This window comes from Triturus cristatus, chromosome 12 (genome assembly GCF_964204655.1).
Source record: "Triturus cristatus chromosome 12, aTriCri1.1, whole genome shotgun sequence".
Lineage (NCBI taxonomy): Eukaryota > Metazoa > Chordata > Amphibia > Caudata > Salamandridae > Triturus > Triturus cristatus.
This window is the reverse complement of record NC_140595.1, coordinates 59,164,047-59,174,536: the sequence shown is the minus strand read 5'-3', so window position 1 is coordinate 59,174,536 and position 10,490 is coordinate 59,164,047. Positions and strand designations below refer to the sequence as shown.

The following is a 10,490-nucleotide window of genomic DNA, read 5'->3' as shown; positions in this document are numbered from 1 at the left end:
GTTAAGCCTGCCTGTTGTAACCTCTCCAAAGTTTTAGTCAGTGTTTCATCATGCTCTAAACGATTGGCACCCCAGACCAAAATATCATCTTGAAACACCAATACTCTGTGTATTCCTGATAAAATTTTGGACATCACCCTCTGAAAAACCGCCGATGCCGAAGCTAGGCCAAAAGGCATTCTTATGAATTGAAAAGCTCCCTCCGGTGTGATAAAAGATGTGAGGTGTTTGGAAGATGGATTTAATTTAATCTGATGATAAGCATTAGATAGATCAATCAGAGAAAAATATGCCGCATTGTTCACAGAAGACACCATTTCATTTATGTGAGGTAATGGATAACGATCAATGAGAATGTTTCGATTTAGATCTCTTAAGTCCACACACATTCGTAAATTTCCATCCGGTTTTTGTGCCAAAACTACCGGACTGAGCCATTCCGAAGATTCTATGGGTTCTATTACCTGAGCTTCGCACAACCTTTGTAGCTCTAATTTTAGTTTCTCCCTCAACGTGAATGGTACACTCCTCACCTTGTGAACACATGGTACATTTTGTGCTTTTAGTTTAATACAGTGTTCAAATTTTTGTAAGCAACCTAGTTTCCCACTAAATAATTTTGGAAACTTGGTACACCATTTGCTAATTTCTGCTTCTTCCGTAGTAAGAACCTGTTGTGGGTGATTTGGATTTAATGTGATCCCCAATTTTTTTTGTTCACACCATCCCAATAACGCTCTTCCCCTTTCCACTACATATACTTTGCTAGTAGTCGTCCTGCCTTTGTGAGATAACGTGCATTCAAAGTACCCTAACAAAGGAAGTTTAATCCCACAATATCCCACCGGTTCAACATCAGGCATTTTCAATTCTTGACTACCAACTTTCTCCCACGCATATTTGTCGATGATAGTATATGGAGAACATGAATCTGCCCACACAGTTATCTTAGTTCCATTGATTCCTAAATCACACTTGGGCGGATTATAGTTCTCTGATACCTCATTTATCACATTGTCGCATATGACCATTATCTCAACTTCTCCTTCATTTCCTGAACTGTCATTCTCAACATCCCCTTCTATCGCATTTACTGGATGTTTCCATTTTGGATTAAATACAGACCCCGCTTTACACATGCGTGCCAGATGGCCCACTTTCTTACATTTATAACATTTCTCCTTGACTGCATAACATTTCTCGGAATCGGCTGTATGTCTGGTGCTACCGCATCTGTAGCATGCTTTGTTGTATTTTTGAGTAATATATGTCTTATTGCTAATGTTTTCTTTCTTGTTACTTTGTTGTATGTTCTTTTTTTCTACTGCACACACTTTTGTTGTGCTTGATTTATCTGTACTTAATTCTTTTACATATTTGGAAGTATTTTCGATCCTTCTTGCTATTTCTATGGTTTTCTTTAATGTTGGGTTATTCAGATCTAAAAGCCTCTCTTGAATTTTAATATTGCTGGTTCTGTTTATGAATTGATCTCTTATGATTTCTTCATGAAGATCTTTAAATTTACATGTGGATGCAAGTGTTCTTAACACTGAAATATATTGTTCTACAGTTTCTCCCGCTTGTTGCGATCTAGAAAAGAACTTATGCCTTTCTACTACTATGCTAGTTTTCTTCCCAAAGTTTTCCTCTAAAGCATTCTTTACACAAACATATTCATCAGTGACAATTGTATCCTCATACAACATCTCTGTTACATCACCTTCCTCCTTATTCTCATCATCTTTGCCTTTTTCATCAATGACTATTTGTTTCACACTAGTGCCGATAGGTAATGTTTTTAAAACCTTCCTCCCTTCTATACCCAGATTATGTTTTAATATTGCAACTTTCCTGGAAGCTAGGAAGTCCTCTCCACCTATGGCCTCTAAGTAAGTTTCGAAGGATTCTATCCAATCCTCCCAAGGTAGAGTAGGTTCTCCTGGGTTTTGTAAAAATTTAGGAGGTGCAATAATAGATGATATATCCATCTTATTAATTAATTAGACTTGCGAGATCAATTTATAATTAATACTATGTATATATGCAGTATTTGTAATATGTGTACTATTTAACTTTGGTTAAGGTCAAGCGTGTATGTTTTGATGAACTCTGCCAAGTAAACAGTTAAATAAAACAACAAATTAACAAAACAAATGTAGTCGCCGTTGTCTGTGTCTCGTTAAAATGACGATGTAAATCCTGGAATAGGTTTTGTTGAAGTTCTCAAAAAAAAATCTTCTTGCTTTAGCCACTGTTTATTCCCTCTTTGCACACTTCATGTGCGCTGATCTCTCCCTTTACACAGTGCATCGGGTGGATAAGTTACTATGGCAACGTTGTATTATGATCTCACAGCGTTGACGGCTCATACGTCTTGACGCGCTGCCGCTCCCATGATGCACTACACGCATCCGCCGTGGAGAAAGAACAACGAAGCTGATCCACGCGATGCGTATCTATGGCAGCAACGGGATCGTGGCCACAACAGCTGTTTCAAATGTAAGCAATTTAAATATAGCGCTCGCGAGGCTCCCTCGACGATCAAACTTTGCAAAAAAAACAATTCCTTTGGTTTCTTCACTCTCCGCTTCAAATGCGCTGCGTTTCTTCACCACGCAATCGCCCGCACACGCTCACTGTAGGTAAAATCGTTCATGCCCCAAGTCAACAGTCCAATTTTCCTTCTCTACATGTGGTACTTTCTCGCGTATGACTATGACTTTCACAACTTCCACAGCTTGTGAGTGAATATGCCCAGTCTTACCCACACTTGCTGTATTCCTTAGTAAGGGCAAAAAAAAAATTTTTTTCTTCCTACAGAGTTCACAGTTGTAAGTTAACTTTTACACACGGCATCTACTTTCATTCTGGAACGATCTCACCATAAATTCGTCCTCGAAAGTCCTGAAGTCCAGATCACGATGCCAAACAGCAGTGTGTGTTCAGTTCATCTGGGGGTTGACGCTTCTCACTTCTTCTTGATTTTCTTTTTCCTTTGTCTGCTTAAATGATCCCATCCTCAGTCGCCACTTTTATGACAAGCAGACTGATGATAGTTGTAGCATCTTTATTAAGATGATAAGAGCAACCCCCAGTTACATCTGCTCCCCGCAACTGCCAGCACTCCTCTGTCTAGCATCCAGTTCCCATGGATACCCCAGAAGAATCCAGGCTCCATCACTAAGGCAACTCTTGAGCTACCTGATGTTAAGACATAACAAAAAGCATGTCCAATGCACTACCCTATTTCTCATCCTGTGCCTCTATCAATATCTTTAATCTACATATACTTACCTCCTTTATGTATCTATATACTTTCAATGTACTTATGGATCTATATATTTAGCACTTTTTTCTAATTTAGCATTTCCAATGCACGACCCTATTTTTCAGCCTATACTTCTCTCAATATATCTTCTAGCCCAACCTTCTGACTCATCTCTCAAACTTCTTTCTACTACTCTTTCCAACGCACTACCCTATCTCTCATCCTATACATCTATCAATATATCCTCTACATCCACTCTATCATTTATCCCAAAGCCCATACCACTACTATGATCCCCAAAATACCCCTTGTTAGACTATCTCCTACTCTACCCCTCCATGCATCATCTGACACCTCTTTTACTATACCGATCCCCTAAAACAAACCTTTCTAAACTCTTCCCTCTGACTCCTCCCATCCAAAACTGCTTTTAACTCATCCAAAAGCCTCCTCCTACTGCTAAGACCTAAAACAAAAAAGAACAACAAAAAAAATCCTTCATTCTTTCATCCCTCCACTATTCTTTTCAATCAAAATTAACAGACTAACATGTTCACTTCTCAAATTCTATATTCAACTATACTAATTCACCACTAATCCTTTATGGGTTCCAGAGTAGCGTGCTACTCGCGCTTCAAAACCCATCAGGGGTAGCAAGCGCTATATAAATGCAAGCCTCTTTCCCTCTTCTTTCCGGCCACCTACCCTTCTCTACCGAAATAACTGAATAACATATCCACTACTCAAATTACTTCATATTTTACTATACTAATTTTCAACACTAATCCTTTATGGGTTCCGGAGTGGCGTGCTACTCGCCAGTAATGCGCTTCAACACCCATCAGGGGTAACAAGCGCTATATAAATACAAACCTTTTTTCCTCCTCTATCCTTCTGCTATCATTCCAAATCCAAATAACTGACTAACCTATCCACCACTTAAAATGTACTTGCATGTTTCACTATACTAATTCAACACTAATCCTCTATGGGCCCCGGAGTAGCGTGCTACTCGCCGAAAAAGCGCTTCGACACCTCGTCAGGGGTAGTAAGTGCTATATAAATGCAATTACAATACAATACAATACATGGCCGGGTTCTGCCAGTGTGATTGTGGCTGTGTGTGCACACATGGCTGGGTTCCGCCAGTGTGATTGTGGCTGTGTGCACACATGCCCAGGTTCCGCCAGTGTGATTGTGGCTGTGTGTGCACACATGGCCGGGTTCCGCCAGTGTGATTGTGGCTGTGTGTGCACACATGGCTGGGTTCCGCCAGTGTGATTGTGGCTGTGTGTGCACACACGGCCGGTTCCGCCAGTGTAATTGTGGCTGTGTGTGCACACGTTCAGGTTCCGCCAGTGTGATTGTGGCTGTGTGTGCACACACGGCCGGTTCCGCCAGTGTAATTGTGGCTGTGTGTGCACACGTTCAGGTTCCGCCAGTGTGATTGTGGCTGTGTGTGCATACATGGCCGGTTCCGCCAGTGTAATTGTGGCTGTGTGTGCACACGTTCAGGTTCCGCCAGTGTGATTGTGGCTGTGTGTGCATACATGGCCGGTTCTGCCAGTGTGATTGTGGCTGTGTGTGCACACGTCCAGGTTCCGCCAGTGTAATTGTGGCTGTGCACACGTTCAGGTTCCGCCAGTGTGATTGTGGCTGTGTGTGCATACATGGCCGGTTCTGCCAGTGTGATTGTGGCTGTGTGTGCTCACGTCCAGGTTCCGCCAATGTGATTGTGGCTGTGTGTGCTTACATGGCCGGTTCCGCCAGTGTGATTGGGGCTGTGTGTGCACACACGGCCGGGTTTCGAAGCAAACACGCAGGTATTGTCTGGAGACAGGTGTGCTTGGGTTCTCTGCATGTGATCTGCTCGGGCCCTCCTCCCTCTGCAGGCAGCGCCGCATATAAAGCCCCACAGGGCTCAGGTGCGCTCGGCTCGCCACACCTCGCCCTGTGTGGAGAGCGGCGCAGAAGCAGGGAGCCGGGAGCCGGGAGCTGGGTCATCTCCTGACAGCCCGAGGACCAGGAAGCAAGGTAAGAAATGAGACCTGCTCCCCACGCACACACATCAAGCGCACATCCACACACAAGGACACCCCGCTGCTTTCTGTCACCCAAATTGTGTCATGGGGATGAGGCACCCGAAGATGTGGCAACATGTAAATCCATCTCTCCGTTGCGACGCCCCTTGAATCTGGGGTACGCTGCGAAGGGATTAATACCTTACAAACCTTGCATCTGAACAGCACAAAGGTAGGCATTTGCGATTTCTTTGAAATGAAACAACACAGAGGAAGAGCGTGGAGAGTTGATTGTGTTACAATTGACCGCCGAGTTTCAATGGTGTGTCATCCCTTCTGACTCTCTTGGCTGCAGCTGTCCTCGGACACAATGGAAGCCCATCCTGGGTCTGAAACGATGAAGAGCACGTAGGTAACGTGGCGTACCCCTGGGCAGACGTTTTACTATAGGATGCCAGATTGTTGGGCCACCTTCTCAGAAGCGTTGACGTGCTGTGATATCCGAGACCTGGAGGTGCCCTCCCCCGAGAGTGTGAAAGGGACACGGGCCACAGGTTCATTAGACAACGTCTTCCCTTTCTGGCCCTGGCGGACTCCTCAGAGCCTCCTGGCCTCCCAGCGGCCTGGCTGGCGGGAAGTCTGGAGGGCTCGCTAGAGGCCAGCGAGTCTCTGCAAGAGGCCCTTGGCCGCCACTTGGCTGACACCGGAGTGACACGTCTGGGGGAAGTGGTGTTAGTCATTAGGGTTACCGACAAATGCTCTGATCCTCGTGACTGTCTGTGAACAGCTAGGGAGCGCCACGGATCAGCCACCCCCTCCCCGCCGCAGCGCCTGCCTCTCCTACATGTAACCGGAAATAACAGCTGATCATTCCCGTTATTACATGGGGACTCGCAAACATTTTCCCAGGGACCAAAAAGAATGCTCTGTGGTACAACCGAGTGCCACAGTAATGTCAGCAGGGTGGGAGTAAGTGTGAGGGTAGCAGAGTAAGGTGGGCCTCCGGAGGCAAAGTACGTACATGATGTGGACAGTGAGTTGTGGAGTATTTTTAGGGTTTCATCCATGCTGCCCTCTAAGTGAAGCCCCTAGTATCTACAAGAGTCTCAGATCTGATAATACCAGGTCATGCTGTATATGACTTACTATCCCTCTACTACACCCTAGGGTAAGCCTTCTCTGTTTGCGATCGTTACCTTTGGTGAGTCAAGAGTACAAAGGCAGTTACTTGCTTATTATATTGGAATGAAAAAGAATCCTAGGCCCCCCAATCTCCTTATGCCTTTAGCAAAGACTGTAGGATAAGTGACGTTTAATGCTGGGTTTAAGGCTTTGATAAATATGCTGCTTGTGAGCTCGGTATCTAAAGTCTGGCCAGGTTTCATACAATAGTGGCATTTCTTTGGAGAGAGTCTTACTGTCAGAACCACTCACAACCCAGTTGTGTAATGAGCAAGATGGAAACTATGGAACCAGAAGACATGTTTTTTATGAATCTTGGCCTCTCCTTGTGACAAATTGGGCACTCTTTGGTAATCACTTCCTGAACATATTTCCCAGATCCTTTTTTCACTGAAATAGGAAAAACATAAATCAAAATGAACACTGGTAGTAAGTATGTGATAAGAAAACAGGATTGTAACCCAACAATCATTTGATTTTACCCATGGGGTGGAGAACACCCAGCCAGTCCCAGCTGGGAGAGGGAATTGGGGTGGAGCTGGTACCTAAAGGCTGCAAGCAAGTCCTGAGACATATAAGTAGTGGCACTCGCAGTGCCCGCGGGACTGAGGCTAACTTGAAAATCCTTTATAGGCGGCACTATACATTATCGAGTCTAAACACTTTTAATGCAACCAGCCCGACGCATGCTGGAGGGAATGCAGAGAAAAGGGGATTGGCGCACATACTGTCAATCAATCAAGCAATCAAGTTTATTGGTTCAGCTTTACAAAAAAAGCCATTAAATAAAAAAATTACAATATTAGATGCAGGTAAAACAAAACAACATTTGTTGGATCGCTTTGGTTCATTTCCCTGATAATACAAAAGGCTTTAAGCAAAAAAGACTCCCAGGTACAAAGCATGGATTTGGTGAAACAGGGATGCGAATCTCACACAAGGCGGTATGGACATCAGTGGTGTACCTAGACCATTGGCCACATGTAAGAGCGGGGGGGGGGGGGTTTGCTGGCGATAACTGTGTTTGCCCGCGATGGCCACAGGCAAGGGGAAGGAGGCAGCCGCCCCCAATACTCGCACCCCCCTTCTTATGCAAATGGCTAGGCAATCAATACAATTCTGTGACACCCATACTGTGGCACCGTCCTAAGATAGAGGGGTACTGGACTACCATCCACAGAATTACTGGTGTACAATTCATAGCACATCTAGTAAGTGTGCACGGCGCCAGGACTGTACAGGGAACATTAAGAGGGACATGTAGGCTTAGCATGCTGCTACTCTTGATGGCTACACAAACACTGTAAGCACAAGGGACATTGACTAAGCACCTGACGATATGGGATTGATGCCAAAGACTGTGACAGGTGCTGAGAATGAAAACCATCTCTCATGATAGAGCAGGGATGAACCAGGAATTCTCTGCTACATGGGCACCCCTAGTGGAGTTTCTTACCAAAGACAAGGCTCTACATGTCGCCGTCCTTGAGCGCTCCACGGATCTTGCCATGATGAGCAACTAACACAAAGAGGACGTAGTAGGGAGAGAGACCAGTTGACTGGGAACAACAACAAAGGAACTGTCCTTGTTATCCCGACTTCGGCAGGGCAACATCACTCAATTTGGGGGACGCTGTGGGATGAGTGGGGTTAAGGGTTACAATTGAAGCCACACTTTTCCTTATGTTATTTTTTCACACAATTGAATAAAGACATTATTGAACCTTAAAAGCCACCCAGTAGTGGCGAAAGTGTTCCACTGTGTCTGCATATACACTGATTCTGCATGAGCCTCCAGGGTGTGAAACGTCGCGGAGACCATATTGTTTAGCCCTAACAGGGATCATTCATATTCCTGTTTATCTTGTTGGTCCAACTCCATTCCGGCTAGGCTGTGTTACCTAGGAACCTCTGAACTTGCACCTAAACATTTCACACCTGCCTGTCTGCCTATCGTTTGTGAGGCAGTGACTATATCCATCTCTTCGGGCCCCTCTGGGACTTGAGGGAGCGGCCCCTGTAGTAGTGGCCCTGGGCATGGAGCAGTGGATGAAAGTTTGGTGTACACACCGCAGGTTCTTGTGGAAGGAATACAGCAGGTAACCTGGGGACCGGTGGGAGATCCAGCCGCAACTCGACAGAGAGGCAACAGCGGACAGTGATGTACAACCTAGTTATGCTCACTTCGGGATTCGGAGGGGTGGGGGTGGCATCGCCTTACTTAGTTTCTGGGTAGCGTGGAGGGCATGCATTAATTTCTGCCATCTTGTCCACTGCCTGTCAGTGACCCATCTTTGTTGGACGGTTATTGCAGCAGACCTGTCGAGGCATGCTTCACGTGTTTCTCTGCCTCTGCCTGTTCTGCTCTTATGGTCATGTACATCTCCTGCGTGGGATCCTTTGTCTTGCACCCAGAGCCGGTTCTAGGATTTGCGGCCCCTGAGCCAAAAGGGAATGTGCGAGGCCCCTCTAATTTAAATTAGTGACACAGCTCAGGAAGCTGCTTTGTGCACACTTCTTCTGGGCCGAAGCTCCTCCTCCCAGCCTCCTACAAGACCCTCTTTTATAGCTCCTATAGGGCTGAAGGTGTGGGAATTGCTTGAGGGCTGAGAGTTAACACTGTGAGGGCGCTAAAGTACTGTACAATGGCGTTCTACAGTGTCTCTGAATGGTCTCCTTGCAATTGGGACAAAAAGAAGTGTCTTCCTCCCCTAGGCCTCCTGACATCATCCCTCAGAGGCCCTGGGAAGGGGACCCTCCCATGGACCCTAATTGCAAGGACACCTTTCTTTTAGTTGGACTGGCGGGGAAACAAAAGGACACACCACCGGCTCAGGGCTCCATGCTGGTGAGCGGAGTGCGAGGTCCTGGCAGCTGCCCACACTGCCCATGCCCAGCGCCGGCCCTGCTTGTACCGGTCAGATATCTTGCTGTGCACCATCACCTTCTCCTTCAGTCACCTGTCTCCATGAGATAATACCAAGTCCCCTAATGGCTGCTCCCAGGATCGCCAGAGCTTCTGCGAGCTCCATTGGGACCCCAAGGAGACCAAGCCTGGACACTTATTAGAAAGGCCTCCTGGACAGCAACTCGAAGATCCAGATAACATAAGGCGCAGGGGCCTTCTTATATGACACACAGCTGACCCATCCTCACAAAACCAAAGAACACGACCTACAGAGTAGAGAAGGAGGACCCCCTTAACCAAAAAATGAGTACTTCCTTGATGCATGGCTGAAGATTGGATTTGTAAAAAGCGTGACCCTGCCAGATGCTATATTAATCTTTCCAGTCCCTTTTACAGGATCACACACGGGGCTACAATATGCCCCAGTGGTGCGGCAGCCGCTTTAGACCCACCCTGTTGCCAGTGTCCTCTGGGTGTTCACCTTCATCCTGAGACCAGATGCCACCTCGGCGTTGCGCTGGGCTGCAGGAGCCGGCTGGGCCCTGCCCTGCCAGTAAAGCACAGTCCAGCAGGAGCCCCTCACACACCTCTCGGTGCCTGCCGCAGGGCGTCTGGCAGGATGAACTGTGGCTTCGTCCCTGTTCACCGCGTGGCATGTTCACGGATGGGGAGTTGGCCAGCCTCCTTTGCAGGTGGGTACCAAAGCGCCCCTTCGCTGCAGACCGGATCGGACTGGCCGAGGGGGCAGGTTAGCACTGTTGATTTCCCTGACATTACCACAAATATTCCCTGCTGCAAGCACACATGGATGCCGCCAGCGTGTCTTTACTAGGTCAACACTGCCCCAGCTCGCACGTGCGGGCCGGAGTTTTAGCCCCCCTATCGCTAATGGCGATCACTTTTATTTTGGTGCCGGGTCTATTGTCTGTCCCAGTCCGACCCTGGCTAGCAGCACCGGAAACAAGCCCCCCCGCCTCAGTACTGTCATTTACATGCCGGCCCCAGAGTAGCGCTGGGGTGGGGGGCATATTTATAGGGTTGCGGCGCCTTCAGCATTCTTGCGTGCATGTGTGTATATTTGTGTACATGTACACACGGTGGCATGAGA

General features: G+C 46.8%; 1 protein-coding gene across 1 annotated transcript in view; it reads left to right on the top strand.

Annotated features, from left to right (window-relative positions):
- Positions 1 to 5,198: 5,198 nt before the first annotated feature.
- ATP8B3 (ATPase phospholipid transporting 8B3) overlaps positions 5,199 to 10,490 on the top strand; it is a 396,086-nt gene continuing 390,794 nt past the window's right edge. The window contains exon 1 of the mRNA XM_085638336.1: positions 5,199 to 5,305. The gene's annotated coding sequence lies outside the window, so the exon portion shown is untranslated. The remainder of the gene's footprint in view (positions 5,306 to 10,490) is intronic.